This window comes from Myotis nattereri, assembly GCF_964212035.1.
Source record: "Myotis nattereri genome assembly, chromosome: 10".
Classification (NCBI taxonomy): Eukaryota; Metazoa; Chordata; class Mammalia; order Chiroptera; family Vespertilionidae; genus Myotis; species Myotis nattereri.
This window is the reverse complement of record NC_138085.1, coordinates 52,920,633-52,941,078: the sequence shown is the minus strand read 5'-3', so window position 1 is coordinate 52,941,078 and position 20,446 is coordinate 52,920,633. Positions and strand designations below refer to the sequence as shown.

General features: G+C 38.3%; 1 pseudogene across 1 annotated transcript; it reads left to right on the top strand.

Annotated features, from left to right (window-relative positions):
* The first annotated feature begins 14,749 nt into the window (after positions 1-14,749).
* On the top strand, positions 14,750-16,310 carry LOC308525898 (F-box only protein 31-like; annotated as a pseudogene). Its single transcript has 2 exons — positions 14,750-14,758; positions 15,019-16,310. The product of its transcript is annotated as an F-box only protein 31-like (transcript).
* The last annotated feature ends 4,136 nt before the right edge of the window (positions 16,311-20,446 follow it).

The window sequence follows — 20,446 nt, the reverse complement described above, 5'->3', positions numbered from 1 at the left end:
CACATTGCAGAACATGCTCTATGAAGCTTTATGCAGAATCCAATCTGCCTCAGGAATTCCACCTGCCATTTTTTTTAACTTCTATCCCATTGCCTCCTCCTAGGAGTCCTCCTCTGAGCCTATACCTCCTTTGGACTGACAATTCACCTGGTCAGCCTGATTTTTATTTTTGTATCTTTCCTAGAAATTATCTTTTATAATATTTCTGCTAGTCACTATTCTCTGCAGACCTTGGGCAAGTGACCCCCATATCTGCCTATGTTTTAAGCTTACAGATCACTGCCCAGACTATACTAATGCCCAGGTCCCACCTGTCTGGGAGCTGTAATTGATAGTTTTATATGTGTATTCCTGAAGAAATGAGGATAACCTGGCATTTGTTAGATATTCAACATATGTTTGTGGAATGAACATCAAAAACACTTCATAGTGTCTTCTTTGTCCTTATCCTTTTCATCTTTTCATTGACTAATTAGCTTGGAGAGACAATGTTAAGCACCATGTGTGATGTAAAATGACTCATGATTCAATTGATCACACTTAGATACATAAATAAAACTTACTCATCACATAGCGGCTTTAAGTACCTGGAAAATTCTATGAATAACATGATTTTTATCCTTCTTTGTGTATTGTGAAGACTTAATTTGGATATGATCTTGCACTATTAATGGGTAATTTTAACTATCTAGTCAGTGAAGTAAACAGAGTTGTACTATATACACATGCTGAATTTCTACCACGTAGTCTTCTTTCAAACATTCAGAAATTTTGGGCCGAAGCTAACTAATAAATAGCAATTAAAAAATAATGTGTGAGTCAGCTATATTTTAGACAAACTGGTACTTATTTTTCTTCTGCAGAAGTATATAAAAGAAGTATAACAATAGGTTTAAAAGTAATTGTCTTGATTAGCAGCTTTTTCCCCCTAGTGATTTACTAACATTTACAAATGAATTTACTATTTTTCTGTACTATTATTCTGTAGTTTCTTTCTTCCTAATGACTCTTTTACACAATAGTATTTGTTTTATTCAGATTAAAAATAATATATGCTCAATGTAGACATTTAATAAAATATAGGGAAAATAAAGATGTAAATTAAAATAATTTATAATGAAAATGACTTCAATATTATCACCCTAAGAGATAACCACTATTAACATTTGGTTGTATTTCTTTCTACATTTGTCTATATGTTCATTCACTCTCTCTCCCCATACTTATTCTCAGTGTACATGCAAATATCAACAATGTTATTTTGAAGTATATATATTATATATACATACAAGATTTTATATATTGTTTTTTGTTTCTCAACATTGTATTTTAAACATTTCCTCATATCATGTAGTGTTTTGTAAAACTTATCTTTGGTTTTCTTTACTCATAATCTTTAGTCCTAGGTTCTTGTCATTACTGAATTGGACGGACAACCATTATTTCCTGGATAATGATCATGCTCCGCTTTAGTTGGTTGAAAATCCAGCTTTAAGAGGAAAATTATTGCTTCCATTTTATGATACTTACAGATTGGGTTAAGTACTTGTCTACACTACAACAGCACCACATGTATTTCTGTTTTCATGACACTGACCTACTGTCTATGATTCTCATGTGTATGGGTATCTGTATGTCTGTCTCCCCTATAGGACCAAAAGCTCCTTGAGGGGCCAGGTTATATTAATCTTGATATGCTCAGCTCTCAGCTGAGTGGCTCTAGTTTGTGCTTCATATGTGTTTCTTAAAGAAAAATGGAGAAATGGAGCCCCAGGGACATTAAGTTGTCCCAAAGTGTAGGATTTGTCTATACTTCTTTGCTGGAGGGCAGGGCTGGACTGTTGCTTTGTTACTGAAGTTACTCCAGGCCACAGCATGCCTACATTGATAATAATAATCTGTTTTCTGGTCTTTGTGTCTGTTTTTTACTGAAGGACCTCAATCCCAAATTTTCTCCTTGTGGGCAGGACAGCTTGGGGTAAGGTGTTGGGGTGTTACATGGGTTTATGAATGCATTCTTCTCACTTCTGACAACTGAGAGCTACTGGACCTGCAAAATGGCATAATTCTCTTGAGGATGAAGTCTGAGGTATTCCATTGGGCACTGCAGCTCCCACAGTTGGGCTAGAGCCCTCGAGGTTCCAAAATGAGCTGTTTTCTGGAGCCTCTAATGCTCTGAAACTTCCCTGGACCCATGCAAAAGTGAGGGAAATGTCTCTTGCTCCCTCTTGAACTACATTTTGCCACATGGGCACCAAAGTGGCATTGCATTGAGCATCAATACTCACACATTCAATAGCAGAAATAGTTTCTCTCATCAGTGCCTTTCCATAGGAATCAATGTCCGAGGCTTTAGCAAAGGGGACAAATCTGAGTCATCATGATACCTTAGAACATACTGCTACCCTCCTTTCTTCCTCTCCAACTACTGTGTCTTTGTTACTGAATCAAGCCTCGATTCTCCCTAGGAGGCTTCTCAGTTTCCCAATGCAAATCACCTTCCACCAGGCCCACCCTCCCTGTTCACCAAACTCAATGTCTGAATTTCAATGGAAAACATGACATATGTATCTCTATGTCAAACTGTACATTAGTTGCCTAGCTGGTGTGGCTCAGTGGTTGAGCATTGACCTATGAACCAGGAGGTCACAGTTTAATTCCCGGTCAGGGCACATGCCCAGGTTGCAGGCTGGATCTCCAGTGTGGGCGTGCAGGAGATAGCTAATTAATGATTCTCTCTCATATTGATGTTTCTATCTCTCTCTCCCTCTCCCTTCCTCTCTGAAATCAATAAAAATATATTTTAAAAATTTTACATTAGTCTGCAAGGATGATCTGCTGGTTGGACATGAAGCTAGAAAAGATTTTGAACTTCCACCACAGAGTCAAGAATCTTTGAAAAATTGCTATTCTTGCTACATGCTGGCTCTTATTGGTATGTCTAATCACTATCACTTTTCTTCTCTTCTGCATAAGTATCTACTGTTTTTCTTTTCTCTCTACCATCTTTTAGCTCCTCATTTATTTTTCTTCTAGCTTCTGAGGAAAGCCAGACATCTTAAACCAACATCACTGCATTTACATGGGATAGGTAAAAACAGGGTAAAAAAAATAAGGGTATTCTTGTCCCTTTCAGTCTTACTCACTTTTCTGTAAGATCCTTAAACTGAGGTTGAACAAGTTAAGAATTAGTTTAAATGGAATACATTATTTAGGAGTCACATAAAAGGAACTGGATTCCTGTCTTCTATATTTCAGCCTGATGATCATTTTTCAGACCCGTCTTATTTCTAGAGGCCCAGTGCATGAATTCATGCACAGGTGGGGTCCTTCGGCCTGGCTGGTGATCAGGGCAGTCTCACCCAGTCCCGACTGGGGGTTGGGGGGTGTGCGCAGCTAGAGGGAGGGACCACGAGAGGTTGGCTGGCCACAAGAGGTTGGCTGTGGTAGCACACTGATCACCAGGGGAAAGCTCCTGCATTGAGCATCTGATCCCTGGTGGTCAGTGTGTGTCATAGTGATCAGTCGTTCGGTCATTTGGTCAACTGGTCATAAAGGTCACTTAGGCTTTTATATATATAGACTAGAGGCCTGGTGCACAAAAATTTGTGCACTGGCGGGGGTGGGGGGGTGGGGGGTGGTGTCCCTCAGCCTGACCTGTGCCCTCTCACAGTCTGGGACTCCTCGGGAGATAACCACTTGCTGGCTTAGGCCTGCTCCCCGGGTGGCAGATGGCAGGCCCGGATCCCGCGCTGGGTAGCAGATGGCAGGCCCGGATGGTGGTGGGGCGGGCAGCCGATCATGCTTCACCGCCACGCCGCCCCGGGTCGCACACAGCAGGCCCGATGGTGGCGGGCAGGTGGCAGATTGTGCTGCCCACCCCGCCTGCAGAATGCAAATTTAACGGCTATCTTTGTTGGGTTAATTTGCATACTCTTCTGATTGGCTAATGGGCATAGCAAAGGTACACTCAATTAGCATCTTTGTCTTTTATTAGTGTAGATTCTCATATTTATCAAAGGTCCTGCACATTAAACAGGCCCTAAATCTTTAATTCTTTGACTTTCTCTGCCATTCATGTTTTTCTTATGATTACACTTCAGAGCTAGAGGTTTGACCCATTCCTTTATTATATAGATGAAGAAATTTACTTGAAAACAGACACATACACACACATACACTTAATAACAGAGCTCAGTCTGGAATCCTGTTTTCTTGATAATATACTAGCTCCCAATATGTGGAAATAACATTTATATGAGGAAGCTCTTAGTCATGTATCTGAAACTGATTGATAGAGGTTCCTAAATTATAAAGTCACTCTAAAGCCAGTGACTGTATGCTTTTCAAGTAGCCTGCTAAGTTAGTAGATTCTATAGAAAGTAAACTTAATAGCCAAACCATTTATGGACAGTAATGTAGACTAAATTATTGGTTTTATTTCCATACAGAGATACAAGTGTTGATTAGTTTTAATTAGGTGATTATGTGCTGATTACCTGGTAATGCATTTTATTTGAAATGATTAAATGCATTTTGTTGCTGTAATTGAACTTTATGAATAGGAAGTAAAACTTATCCAAATGTCTATGTAAAATCATCTGGTTGGTTTGTGTATATTGATGTGTGTTATTTATTTATCTTTTAAAATAGTTTGTTTTTAAAATTTTTATTGGTCTCTCAGCCTTTCTACAAATATTTGTAGAACACATGCTATGTATTAAGCATTGAGTTTACCACCATTGTTCGGAAGGATATTATAGTCCAGAGGGTTGTCAAACACGTAAGCAGGGAATTATAATGCCATGGGATGGAGCAGCACAGAAAGTGTAAGGAAGAGGCAATTAACCCCACCTTGAGAAGTCAAGGAAGGCTTGCTTCCTGGAAGGAATGACATCTAAGATAAATTCTTAGAGTCAAGTTAGCCAGAGAAAGGGAGGAATTGGCCTTTCATAAAAGGCTCAGGGAGCTTCCAGTGGAACTGTAAGCAGTTCAGTATGAATGGAGTAGAGAGAGCAAGGATGGTGGAAAAAGGAGTTAAGGCTGGAGAGATAAGTTGGGGTTGGGTCATGAGGCTATTGTTTGCCATAGTAGGCAATCTGGGCTGCATGGTGCTATATAAGTGAGTTTCAAGTATATGTGTTTCAAATTGAAATGTGTTGACTGAATTTAGAAACAGAAGTCCTATTTGATCTTGAAGAGAGCAGTTTAATGGGAGGAGTGGGAGTGTCTAACAGACCACAGCAGGTTGAAGAGTGAATGAAAAATGACTGAGTAGAGACAGTGGTTGTTGTCAAGTCAAGAAGTTGAGTCAATTTATGAAACATTTAAAGTTTGTATGTCATTAAATATATAGGATTAGTTTAGAATTTTAGGTTGGCTACAATAACAGGTGATAGGTTTGCCATCATATACCTCTCTTGATGTAGGCTAATTTTATTTTCCAAGAGTACTGTGAAGAAAATAATGTTAGGTGATAAAAATGTTTCCTCCAAACAAGTGTTTTTTTATGATCAAGGCTAACTTACGAATTATGGTGTATCTGAGTTAGATCTGATAAGCTCCTACAAAGTTCTATCTCATAGTTAGTAATTGAGAGAAGTTAAAAGTAGTTACAGTTACTGCAATAAAGAAAGCAGGTTGCAAGAATCTAACTTTTGAAAATAGCTTATTCATTTTTACACAAGAATTCATGACATTATAAAAGACATTGGCTGCAGGAGTTCTTTCACTCTTTTATACATGTGAGATTATTTGATTAACAAAAATTCTGCTTTCATAATATTATGCAAACAGCCCACCTGTACTGTAAGTACATGCTGCCTACCTTTCAGCACAAATTAGTTTTTTTTTCTGTCTATAAGCATTAAAAATGAAAATAATACATGATGCTTCTAATGCTAAAACTGCTATCAGGGGTGGATTTACTATGCATTTAATGAAACCTCAGAGACCCCTCACTTGCACAACATTCTACCTAATTTTGTATTCATAGTTTCATATTTTTTCTTAAAGAAAGCCTCCAAATTGTATAAGTTTCAAATCAACAAAAATCTGGGTCTGCACTGATTTCTCTGTAATAGATAATCCCTGGATAAAGAATTTCATGGCAAGGATTTGAAGCTTCAACCTGGAACTTTATCAAGAAAATTGGAGAACTGAACTACTGGAGGGAGAAGCACATACACCTAATTTGTAAACAGGCGATAATTAGTAGAGAATATTCTTGAAAACCAACCAAGCAAAAAATTCTTACGTGTAAATAATTTTATTTTTTCTGTGTGTGGCTTTTTTGATCTAGTAAAAGGCCACAGTTTTTGAGGCTTACTATGAACTACACTTAAATTAATCTTCACAACAATGCTGTGATGTATTACTGTCTGCTTTGTACAGATGAGGAAGCGGAGGTCTCGAATGCTGAGTCTGATCTGGGGCTGCCTGTTAAGGATGCATTTAACTTTGTCCTGTATTGCTCCAATAGTCACTACACACTGTTCATTTGGTCAGGTTTGATACCTGAACAAAATGGACTCTTCATAGAGAAATATATCTAAAGGCAAATGCCCTTGGTCATTAGGGACCAGTGCACATCTAGGACCACACAAGAAAAGGGACCCCAAGACCCAAGGATAAGTCTGTCTGTGGCATCATTAGCATATATAAGAATGATAGCTTATTATTTTGGCATATTTTAAAAAGCTATCTAGCTGAAGTATTTTATTGATTTTCTACCTTAGGAGAGCATTAAATCACTAAAAATCCACTCGTTGTCTAACATTTAAAGAGCTATCAGGAAATTGACTTGTTAAGAAAAGAGAGATAAAGCTATATATAGTCATCTGACAAAATAAAATGAAAGGTATGGAATTAAATTAACTATGGCCATGGGGGAAAAACATTCAATAAAAACTCTCCTTGAATAGTTTCTTATAGGACCAAGATACCTGTTGTTATACAAACAGGCTATGATTTATTTTGTCACTAAAATATTGAGTGTGTGTGTGGCTTGTGGTAAATATAACCAGAGTGTGGAATTACATCTATTCTAAAGCCATCCATGAGTAGCTAAAGATCAGAGCATCCCATTTTTTCATCCAGTTGTCAAAGCATTTATGTCACCCAAATGGTGTCATGTTATTCCATAGAAACAGAGTATGTTTAATTGAATCCTCCTGTGGTAAATGGTCTCTTATCTTATCTTAAGAATTCTTTCTAGAAGGCTGAAAAGGGCTTAGTTGTTTATTCCAGGCTTTCCCCAGACCATTAAGGCCTCCCCTACTTTACCCCCACTCCAACTACATATATTTAAATATATTTTTATTGATTTCAGAGAGGAGGGGAGGAGAGAGAGAGAAACATCAATGATGAGAGAGAATCATTGATTGGCTGCCTCCTGCACTCCCCACATTGGGGATCAAGCCCACAACCTGGTCATGTGCCCTGACTGGGACTCAAACCATGACCTCCTGGTTCATAGGCCGATGCTCAACCACTGACCCACACTGGCTGGGCATAATATATATATTTTAAAGAGCACCTGGTATGCAAATCATAGTTTATTTTCATGTTTTAAATCTGAAATCTGATCTTTTAAAAAACATTAAAAAATCAACATATTGGATCAGGCAGAATCTGCTTAGTTTAGTAAATTTTTCTTTCAAGTGGCTTTAGCTGATTTTGTCTTTTTTATTCTTATTCTTTTCTGATTATAAACTTTTCTTCAGAAGTTTGGTAGGAAAGGGGGTTGAAACAAGTGAATTTTTGAAGGCTCATCACTTTATAATGTTACTGTATAAGACTATAAGGTCTCTGCATTTGGTAAATTTCAAAAAAAAAATCTGCTGTTAGAAATTTACCAAATCATTTTATAGCTGAATAAGTTGCTTCTGAATGTTATGTTTAACTTAAATAGCTGACAGATTTATTTTTCCAATAACCTCCCACCCCTGCCCCTTCAACCCCCTACCTACTAATTTTGTCTTAGTTAGTCATGAATAAATAACATTTATGATTACAGTTTGTGATGGCCCTTGGGAACTGTGAGATGCTCTCAACTGGAATTTAAATTTCTACAAGCAGTAATACAATTTGTCAGATTTTGGGATCTTAGCCATGTATACTTAGCATTATTCAATCACCGGAGTCATATCTCTAGGAAAGAACAGGTCTCGCCACATAAATTCAGTCTCTGAATGAAAGCCAGAATGAGTCAAACAGACATAACTAATTGGGTCTTCACAGTCAAGAATATTTGTTAGCAAGTTGTGGCATAATTGTTCATTCTCTGATAGAAAATTCTTAACTCTATTAGGAAAATGTTTTATTAGAAAATATATGAACTGGGGTTATTTATTGGGAGGTGTAAACCATGCTTTAAATCTAAAAGAAATCTTGGACATTTTTGATAGTAGGGACATCAAATTTGAAGTGAAATTTAAAATATTTAGGACTGATCAAGTTTGTCTTCTAATTACAGCATGGTTTAGTGTGTTTAAGGGAAATGTACAAGCACTTGTGTGAAAGTCAGAGCTAAATGTTTTTACGTGAAATTTAAGCCACCTATATACTTGAATTTTTTACTTTCTCATTTCCTCTTTTTATACGTGCATAGTTATTTAGAGAAAAGGTAAAAATCAGGGTTGATCTTTAATTTCAACAGCATTTACAGGGTCCTAGTATAAATGCTATCTTAGTAGGTTGCTCTTTGGGTTGAATACTTTTTCTCCAGGCAAGGGGTGGGGGCATGCAACCACTGGGAATTAAGTGAGGCTATAATTCTTAGTCATTTGTTGATGTAGGCTAAGTTCCAAACACTGAACTAGAGGTGAAAGTCCCTACGTCCTATTACTAATCCCCATGGTCTCTTAGGTTCCTTTTGTTTTTCTTCTCATTACATTATTAACTGTATAATGTCAGGGGATATATCAAACTCCCATAATGGAAGTACAATGTATAAACAATTTATAACTTAAAAATTCCTTATCCTATATGTAGGGTTCTCATATTTAGCATATACTATCATTGAACTCCAGATAACTTTTTAAAAAATATGTTAGATTTCTGCAGATTGTCTAATTTGTTCCCTGATATTGGATTTTAATTTTTATGACTTCCTTACTCTGTTGTATTAAATTGTGGCCACAATAGGGCATTTAAAAGCCATTTCACTAGTGACTTTAATCATGTTCTGTCATTAGGTAGTTTTGTGTTAGATTCCACATTCCTACTTCTTGAACTTCAGCACCTTCCCTTTGAAAAGTGCCAGATGCACCATAAAGAGAAATGTGAAGTTTAAAAAACTTGTAATGGTATTATCTCTGGTGCTGTTTATACACAATATTATTTTTCTAAGTACTACATTTAAAATGTTTTTCTTTTAAAATTATTCATTATATATAGTTATTGTAGAAAATAATGACAAGCAAAGTGACAAATTTAAATAACTCAAATCCTACCATTCAGAGGTAACAAGTGTTAATATTTTCATTTTGATGTCTATCACTTAATATCTCTTTGTTTATACACAAACATATTAGTATATATAATGAATATATAGGATGTCCCCCCAAATGTACATACACTTTAACAGCTGATAGCTCACTTAATTTTGAAAATGAGCTGTATATTCATAAAAACTGACTTTATAATAAAGTGTGTATACATTTTTGGGGGACACTGTGTTATATTATGTCCACTTATATTGCAATTATCTTTTCCCATTTAATATTATTATCAACACATTTTTCTTCTCACAATAAGGTATCTATGCTATGACCTAATGGTTACTAATGTGATGTTCTATAGATTGCTATAATTTATTTACTCAACCCTTAATTATTGGATATTCAAATTGTTTTCAAGTTTACATTGTTATAAAAAGTTTTCCATACATAAAGACACTGTTTATTTTTTTAGGATGAATTTCTAGAAGCATAATTCCTAAGTGAAATAGTAAGCACACATTAAGGCTTGTGTATCTATTGCCAAATTGTTCCCTAGAAATAAATCTATCAATGAATAGTCCCTTCTATGAATGAGTGATTTTTTTAAATCCTATACTATCCTTTTATTTTTATCTTTGACATTCCATAGTTGAATGTCATCACATATTTCCTTTAATTTCTATTTCATTAGTCAGTAGTAATGTTTAATACTTTTTTATGTCTTTACTTGCACATCTATAATTTTTAAAATGGATTGTCTGTTTTAGTATTTAGCCTATCTTTGATTAAATATGTTTATAAGATTAAGCAAATAATCCTGTACTCACATCCCAGTTGAAGAATAGTACATTTCCCAAACTTTTGAAGCTTGTATGAGCTCCTATCATATCACATTTTCTCTTTTCTCCAGAAGTAACCAATTACATTCATTTTGTTCTTATTGTCTTTATAATTTTATCATATATAGGCAATTCTTAAACAGTATTATTTAATTTTTCATATTTTTGGACTATAGATAACTAGAATTATACTTTATAAATTTTTGTGACTTTTTTAAAAACTAAACATTATCCATTGAGAATATCCTTTTTTAATGCATATATGGTATTCTACTTTATGGCCATAGCATAATTTATTTATTCATTCTTCTGTTGTTTCCAGTTTAAGGTAGCATTTTACACATAAAAATGCTACCTTAAATCTTCTTATACATATCTCCTTGTGCATATGTGTAAAAAGTGTATTCTTACTATTGGAATTTCGGGTCATAGGGTAGGCATGTTTTCTGTTGAAAAAAATGTCAAATTGTTATTTATTTATTTATTTTTATAATGAATTCTTTTTTTAAAATTTATACTTATTGTTAAAAGTATTGCAGATGTTCCCTTTGGTTTTCTGTTTTTTTGTTTTTTTTTCATTGACCCCCCTCCACCCTGCACCAGCCCCTCCTAGGCCTTCACCACACTATTGTCTGTGTCCATGGAGAATACATATATTTCCCCAGTTTATCAAACCACCTCCCCCCGCCCCGCCCCCCCCACCTTCCCTCTGAAATTCGTCAGTTTGTTCCATGCTTCTATTTTACTCATCAGTTTATTTTGTTCATTAGATTCCACATATGAGTGAGATCATGTGATACTTATCTTTCTCTTACTGGCTTATTTCACTTAGCATAATACTCTCCAGGTACATCCATGCTGTTGCAAATGGTAAGAGTTCCTTCTTTTTTACAGCAGCATAGTATTACATTGTGTAAATGTACCACAGCTTTTTTTAAATTAAATCTTTACTGTTCAGATTATTACAGTTGGTCCTCTTTTTTCCCCCCATAGCTCCCCTCCACCCGGTTCCCTCCCCACCCTCTGCCCTTAACTCCCGCCCCTGCCACACTGTCATACATAGGTGTACGATTTTTGTCCAGTCTCTTCCCACACCTTCCACACCCCTCTACCCCCGCCCCCCGAGAATTGTCAGTCCACTCCCTTTCTATGCCCTTGATTCTATTATAATCACCAGTTCATTCTGTTCATCAGATTATTTATTCACTTGATTTTTAGATTCACTTGTTAATAGATATGTATTTGTTGTTCATAATTTTTATCTTTACCTTTTTCTTCTTCTTCCTCTTCTTAAAGAATACCTTTCAGCATTTCATATAATACTGGTTTGATGGTGATGAACTCCTTTAGCTTTTTCTTATCTGTGAAGCTCTTTATCTGACCTTCAATTCTAAATGATAGCTTTGCTGGGTAGAGTAATCTAGGTTGTAGGTTCTTGCTATTCATCACTTTGAATATTTCTTGCCACCCCCTCCTGGCCTGCATAGTTCCTGTTGAGAAATCTGCTGACAGTCCTATGGATACTCCCTTGTAGGTAACTAACTGTTTTTCTCTTGCAGTTTTTAAGATTCTCTCTTTGTCTTTTGCCCTAGGCATTTTAATTATGATGTGTCTTGGTGTGGTCCTCTTTGGATTCCTCTTGTTTGGGGTTCTCTGTGCTTCCTGGACTTGTAAATATTTCTTTCACCAGGTAGAGGAAGTTTTCTGTCATTATTTCTTCAAGTAGGTTTTCAATATCTTGCTCTCTCCCTTTTTCTGGCACACCCATAATTCGATGTTGGTATGCTTGAAGTTGTCCCAGAGGCTCCTTACACTATCTTCATATTTTTGGATTCTTTTTTCTTTTTGCTTTTCCGGTTGGGTGTTTTTGCTTCTTCATATTTCAAATCTTTGACTTGATTCTTGTGATCCTCCAGTCTGCTGTTGGATCTCTGTATAATATTCTTTATTTCAGTCAGTGTATACTTAATTTCTAGTTGGTCCTTTTTCATATCCTCGAGGATCTCACTAGATTTATTGAGGGTCTCACTAAATTTATCAGCAATTTCTAGGAAATTCTTGAAAAACCTTATAACCATGGTTTTGCACTCTATATCCAGTAGTTTGCTTTCCTCCAATTCTGTCATTTGTGACCTGTTTCTTTGTCTCCGCATTTTTTATGCTTCCCTGTGTTGATAGAGTGGCTTTGTGTGCTAGGTGTCCTATAGGGCCCAGTGGCTCAGCCTCCCCAATTACCTGAGGTGGAAACTCTTGGTGCACCCCTTTGTGGGCTTTGTGCACAGTCTTGTTGTAGTTAAGCCTTGATTGTTGTTGGTATCAGTGGGAGGAAATGACCTCCAGGCCAATTGGCTGTGAGAATCAACTGTGTCTATGGTGCGAGAACTTCTGTGCTGGATACACCCTTATGGAGTAAAACTTGCTTCAATGGGGCTTTGGTGCTCTCTGAGTCTGCCCCCTGAGTGTGTCCCTTATGGATCTGAGGAATTGTAATCTGGATGGTCCCACTCTGACCACTGGGTACACTGGCTCTTGGATCTTTAAGGAGGTGCTAATTTAGCCTCTGCCTGAGGCTACCCAGCAGGAGCTATGGAGAGATCTGCAGATTGCTCTTCTTTGTTTGGGGTTTGGAGGTGCCCAGATGAGGCCCAGCTGTGAAGCAATGCAAGCTGCTGTGGGGCCTTGGGCCTTCTTTTGGATGTTCTGAGTCTCTCTGACCCAGCTGCAGTTTGTTAGGTAATTTTAGATTGCAAAGGGCCAGGCCATTCATATGCCAAAGCCTCTGCACACAGCTTGGGTGGGGCAGGGTCTCAGGGAATCAACAGGGTGGAGCAAGCAGCTATGGGTGATCCTCAGTCCTGCCCTATGAGGCCCCGGGTCTCAGTATCCCACAGTAATTGCTGCAAGCACCTCTGAGAGAAATCCGTCCTCGAGTTTCACCCCATGCCAGACAGTCCAGTTTCTCCCTGTATGAGTCTGGGTCCCCAGAGACTCGCCTGGAACTGGAGTTCAGAGCAGTCGGGAGCTTGTGACTCCCTCCTGATTGAAAAAGACAACCGTGTCTTCAGTTGCCAGCCCTTCTGCGTGCGCCTCCGTACCTCTGCACTTTACTTCCGCACCTCCTCTGAGTCTCAGTGTGCTTTTCTCTTTCCTTCTAGTTGTAGAATTTCCACTCAGCCAGCCTTCCTGTGGTTCTGGATGATGTCCGTTTTGTCTTTTAGTTGTATTTTTGAAGTAGTTGTGCGAGGCAGGAATTTCAGGTGTTTACCTATGCCGCCATCTTTGTTTCTCTCTACCACAGCTTTTTTATCCACTCACCTGCTGATGGGCACTTGGATAGTTTCCAGATCTTAGTTATTGTAAATTGTGCTGCTATGAACATAAGGGTGGATATATTCTTTCTGATTGGTTTTTCAGGTTTCTTAGGATATATTCCTACAATTGAGATCACTGGGTCAAATGGGAGTTCCATTTTTAAATTTTTGAGGAAACTCCATTAATATTTGATAAAAGGGGCAACAACTTATAATGGAGTAAAGACAGTCTCATCAATAAATAGTGTTGTAAAAATGGGACAGATACATGCAAAAACAAAACAAAACAAAACAAAAAACTTGACCACCAACTTACACCATACACAAGAATAAACTGAAAATGGATGAAAGACTCAAATGTAAATCATGAAACCATAAAAATCTTAGAAGAAACCATATGTAGCAAAATTTTAGACATTTATCGTAGCAATATGTTACTGTTACATCTCTTAGGACAAGGAAACTAAGGAGAAAATAAATAAATGGGACTACATCAGAATAAAAAGCTTCTGCACAGCAAAAGAAATCAACAAAAGGAAAAGAAAGCCCACTGAATGGGAGAACATATTTGTCACATCTGATGAGGGGTTAATTTCCAAAGTGGACATAGAGAAGGTCAAGAGACATATGAAAAAATGCTCAAATTCACTAATCATCTGAGAGGTGCAAATCAAAACGACAATGAAGTATAACCTCACACCTGTCAGAATGGCTATCATCAACAAATCAGCAAATGATAAGTATTAGTGAGGTTGTGGAGAAGAGGGAACCCTAGTACATCGCTGGTGGGATGCATACTGGTTGCAGCCACTGTGCCATATTGTTATTTAAAGTGCTTGTAGGAAATCATGTGATACTTGTCTTTCTCTGACTGCTTATTTCACTTAGCATAATACTCTCTAGGTCCCTCCATGCTGTCTCAAAGGGTAAGATATTGTTTCTTTTGTTTGTTTGTTTTTGTTTTTTTACTGCTGTACAGTATCCCATGGTATAAATGTACCACAACTTTTTTAGTCACTCATTTACTGATAGGCATTTAAGCCCAAGGTGCTTTGGAGTACCAAGTACCAGGGAGAGAGGCACTTGGCCAGACCTGGGGCTTCAGAGGATGCTTCTTGACCAAGATCATGTGCCATTAGTAGGTGAGGCTAGGACAATGGTAGAGGTTTGAGTGTTGGGTGGAGTGGGAGAGCTGTGTAAACAGATGGAACAGCATAGGAAAGGGCTCAGAGATAGTGTAACCAGACAATCAAAGGGTCCAGGCTGCTGGTCACTACTTGAGCCAGAGACAGGGTTGAATCTTAAATGAGCATTTATTCCAATACTGCCAGCAGTATGGGAGAGCAGCAGGTCATCCACAAAAATCTGCTCTGCAGCCCCCCATAAGTCAGCTGCTTATCTATATATAAAAAACCCTGCAAATAGACCAAATGGCAGAACAACTTAATAACCGGTGACTATGATGTGCGCTGGCCACCAGGGGGTGCGTGTGAAACATGGCACACCAACAGCATCTGGAGACAGCGCCGGAGGAGTATGGCCTTTGTGAAAACTTGCAGAACCTGGAGATAATGGGTATGTCTTGTCAGGAAGTCTATGCGAAAATGTTCCACCCATGCAGACACATTTTGGGATTGTGGCAGCCAGATAACGGGCCCTATGGAGGACTGCTGGATGTAGTGGCGGACGGCTTACACATTATTGGTTGGACTTACCTGCCTCCCCATGACCCCCATGTGGATGACCCAATGCAATTCAAGCCCCCATTTAGAATTCGCCTGACAGAGAGGAAACCGGCCACGGTAGAGTGCATGTACGGCCGCAGAGGGCCCCACAGCTGCCACATGCAGATTCAGAAGGACAGGTTCTCCACCACGTGCAACCAGACGGACTACCACTGGATATCTGATTGGAGCCGAGAGGATTTATGAACGTGGGTGAGGGAAGAATGGTAGCAAACGCTGGAGGACATTTTCCAGGACAGGCTGCAGTTCATCCTGATGAAATTCATCTACCAACGTTACGACAACTACCTGACCTACCGCCGCATCTACCTTCCCCCGAGCCAGCCAGACGACCTCATCAGGCCAGGCCTCTTCAAAGGCACCTACGATGCCCATGGCCTAGAGATTGTCATGCTCAGCTTCCATGGGAAGCATGCCAGGGCCACGAAGATCACGGGTGACCTCAAGGTCCCTGCCAGGCAGCAGACGATAGAGATCGACCTCTTGCACCGCATCCAGCTGCCCGATGTTGAGATCTTCCCCAACTTCAATGAGCTCTCCCGCATCTTCCAGGAGGTTTGCGAGCAGGTGATTCAGGAGCAGCAGCAGCAGCAAGAAGACAGGACTGAGAATGGCGAGGGCCATGGCTGGCAGAGCCCTGTTCAGCCCAGTATCGGGGAGTCCAGGTCTGCAGCTTTGGAGGAGTATCCTGTCCCGTTTGTTCTTCTTGTGGGCATGAGATCAAGTAACCAGAACTACCCCTGAACCTGCAGGATGTGTTTCTATGGCGTGGGCATTGTCGCTGGGTATGGCTTCGCCAACCCCCAGTGCATCCCTGGAGTCTTCATCCTGTTTGATGAGGACCGCTTCGGGTTCATCTGGCTTGAGCTGAAATGCTTCAGCCTGCACAGCAGAGTCCAGGTCACCTTCCATAATGCCGAGGCACCATCCCCACAGGCCTTCCACGAGATGCTCAAGAACATTCAGTCCTGACCCCCTGATGGCCCCTCCCTTGTCCAGGAGCAGGTAGCACTGAGAAGCGTTTCAGAGGAAGAGCAGCTTGCATGCATTTTGGAGATTTGACCTTCTGACCAGATTACCCACTTTCTTGTTTGTTTGTTTTTTAATCCTCACCCAAGGATATTTTCCCATTGATTTTTAGAGAGAGTGGAAGAGAGAGGGAAAGACAGAATTATCCATGTGTGAGAAACACATTGATTGGTTGCCTACTGCATGCATCCTGACCAGGGTCCAGGCTGGGTAGGAGCCTGCAACTGAGGTAGAATCTAACCCTAGACCATTCAGTCTGCACACTCAGGCTCTATCCACTGAGCCAAACAGATAGGGCTGAGCATGTCTGTTTAAAAAGAAAGAAAAAGAAAAGATCCTAAAATTAGATAGTGGTAATTTTTAGATTATACAACTCTGAATATAATAAAAACCATTGAATTGTACATTTTATTTATTTATTTATTTTTTAAAATAGATTTTATTGATTTTTTACAGAGAGGAAGGGAGAGGGATAGAGAGTTAGAAACATCAATGAGAGAGAAACATTGATCAGCTGCCTCCAGCACATCCCCTACTGGGGATGAGCCCACAACCCAGGTACATGCCCTTGACTGGAATCGAACCCGGGACCCTTCAGTCCACAGGCCGACGCTCTATCCACTGAGCCAAACCAGCCAGGGCTGAATTGTACATTTTAAAAGGGTGGAGTTTATAGTATGTGAATTATATCTCAATAAAGCTGTTATTAAATAAATAAATAAATAAATAAATAAATAAATAAATAAATAAAGTGCTTGTACTGTCCTAGTCCATTTGGCTCAGTGGATAGAGCGTTGGCCCGTGGAATGAAGCATCCAGGCTTCCATTCTGGTCAAGGGCATGTACTGAGGTTGCAGGCTCAATTCCTGGCCCTGTTTGGGGTGGTGTGGTTGGCAACAAATCAATCAATGTGTCTTTCTCACATTGATGTTTCTCTTTGTTTCCCTCCCTTCCACTTCTGAAAATCAATAGAAAAATTTCCTCAGGTGAGGATTAACAACAAGAAATAAAGTGCTTGTACCATTTTATACTCCCACCATTAGTGTTTAAGGGCTTCTATTGTTCCACATTATTGCTGTAATATTGTAACATTTTATATTATTAAACTTTAAAATCGCCTGTGGCTGTAAAATGATATATTGTGGTTTTCTTTTACATTTTGCTGATTATTGATGAGGTGAGGTGAGCATATTTTTCATAAATTTATTGGACATTTGTGGGTGCTTCTCTGAAGAATGCCTTTTCATGTCTTTTGACCATTTTTCTATTGGGTTGTCTTTCCCTTTCTCTCCTTCCTTCCTTCCTCATTGAAACCTACAAACTGCCAGAAATCAGCAAATGCCCCCAGGCAACTATACTTTTTAGTGCTTGAGTACCTTCCTGGATTCCACTATTTCAGACATTTTTGCTTCTGAAGAATTCCTTTATTTTATTACCATCCTATCTAATAATAGACCAACATGGTAATTGACCATACCTTTGCTACACCTCCCATTGGCTAATCAGTGCGATATGCAAATTAACCATCAACAAAGATGGCGGTTAATTTGCATACTTAGGCTCCAAGTGGCAGAGGGAAGACTGAAGGCGAGCTGGAGCAGCAAAATGGAAGACAGAAGGTGGCTCCGGCCAGAGCGAAGGCCTGAGTCTCGGGTGCTGGAGGAAAACCTGTGCCGGCAGCTAGGAGAAGGGAAGGCCTATTGCACGAATCTCTGTGCAACAGGCCTCTAGTCTAAAATATTTTTCTAAAATGTTTTCTAAAAATGTTCTATTCAGAATTTTTTTGGTACTTGGTGTACACCATACTTATGGAATTATACATCTAGAAATTTACAATTTTGATGTAGTTAAACTATCAACATTCCCTTGTATGGTTTTTCTTTTTGGTGTTAAATTTAGGAAGTCTTGCTTTACTACAAGAGTTTTCAAATATCCATATATATTTTCATTTTGTAATACTTAAATATATAATTTATTTAGAATTTATCTTGATAAAACAGGAGAAGTAGAAATCTAATATTTTCTCAGATAGTTAATTTGTCCTAACATCAAAGTAATTGCCAAAATAAAAATACAAAATAATAGAAGCTGAAGTAAATATCACCAATAAAAATGGTTGTGTTTGAATAGAAGTTGTAATCATACTTCATATGGAAAATCAATTATAAAAATAAATGATTTTCTGTTTTTAAAAGTATCTCAAATGTAAATGACTTAAATGCTCCAATCAAAAGACATAGGGTAGCTGAATCGATAAGAAAACACTATCCATATACATGCTGTCTATAAGAGACCCATCTCAGGACAAAAGACTCACACAGGATGAAAGTGAAGAGATGAAAAAACATTTTCCATGCAAATGGAAAAGAAAAAAAAAAAAAGCTGGGGTAGCAATCCTGATATCTGACAAAACAGACTTCAAACTGAAGGTCATAACAAGAGTCAATGAAGGCCACTTCGTAACACTAAAAGGATAGATACAAGAAGAGAATATAACCCTGGTAAACATATATGCACCCAGTATAGGAGCACCCAAACATATAAAAAAACTTCTGGAGGACTTAAAGGAAGAGATCAACAGCATTATAATCATGGTAGGGGACTTTAACACCTGACTGACATCACTGGATAGATCTTCTTACTTGTCTTTGTACTCTTGGAAAAAGGCAGGACTTTTTTTTTTTTAAATTTTATTTTATTGTTTAAAGTATTACAAATAGTAGTACATATGTCTCCTTTTTTCCCCCATTGACCTCCTGGCCTCCCCTAACCCTTGTCACATGCCCTCACCCCACCTTGGATTCTGGTCAAGGGCATGTACCTTGGTTGCAGGCACATCCCCAGTAGGGGTTGTGCAGGAGGCAGCTGATCGATGTTTCTCTCTCATCGATGTTTCTAACTCTCTATCCCTCTCCTTTCCTCTCTGTAAAAAAATCAAGAAAATATATATTTTTTTAAAAAGGCAGGACTTTTAATTCCTTGGTTTTATTTACCAGTACCTGCTTTGGAAGATATCTTTTTTCTTAAAATTTCTCAGGATACTCTAATATAGGGCAATAAAACAGGAAACCCTGTGGAGACAAAAAAACTTTGCTGACCCCATGTATATAATCTTTCTGTTTTTCTATAATCAGAATCTTGTATATATTGAATTTCCTGTGTGACAATTATTGGTGGTCTAGTAGAGAATTAGAAACAGACATGCATTAATTTGGAAGGGAAAAATGAACCTTTATTTCCCCAGGGATGTGGGCTATGGGGGTGAAGAGAAGGGTGCATGTATATTCTCCATGGAAGAGTATTAGACTCTTCTTCATAGATTAAACTGTGGTTTCTAGTCAAGCTTCCCTGTATCTGTAGAATTATTTCCATGCAAACTAGAAATTTACTGTCTGAGAAAATTAAACTTCTAATTGCAACTCATAGCTCACATGTCCACAGACCTGTGTGGGAATAACAGGGGATTTGCCTTATGCACACAATCTCAATCATTCAGCAATTTTTTGTTGACCCTTCAAAATCTATCCTGGGTCTTGCATATAATAAGAAGAGATTCAAATTCTCATTTATTTGTTATGTGGGATAATAGGTTATTTTTATTAATAGGACATATAAATTATTAGTTACATTTTAAAAAAGTCAAATAATATAATACATTAGAAACTAAAAGTATCTGGGAGAAATTTGACTCTTTGGAGCTTTCAGATTTTATAGTGTTTTTCTCTTACCATCAGAGTATTTGCTGTGGTTATAGATGAACAAGGCAGAGATTGAATCAGAATTATCCTTTTGATGTGTTGGAAGTTGCTTTATAGACTAAATTTCTGGAAGCTTGGTATTTGCTATTTTTTCCTCATAAAAAAAGAAGTTACACAATTCAAATCAACACTTGTGACATATTTCATATGCCCATGGCAAACGATACACAGTGTCAGGAATGTGGTAGGCATTCACTATACACCTGTAAATTAACTGAAAGGGGAGCATAGGAAAACATCGTCCTGTTTATTTTAAGTTTCTGGTTGGTTGCATTCTAGATAAACGACAGTTTATTGCAGAGAGTAAAACAGGGCCTGATG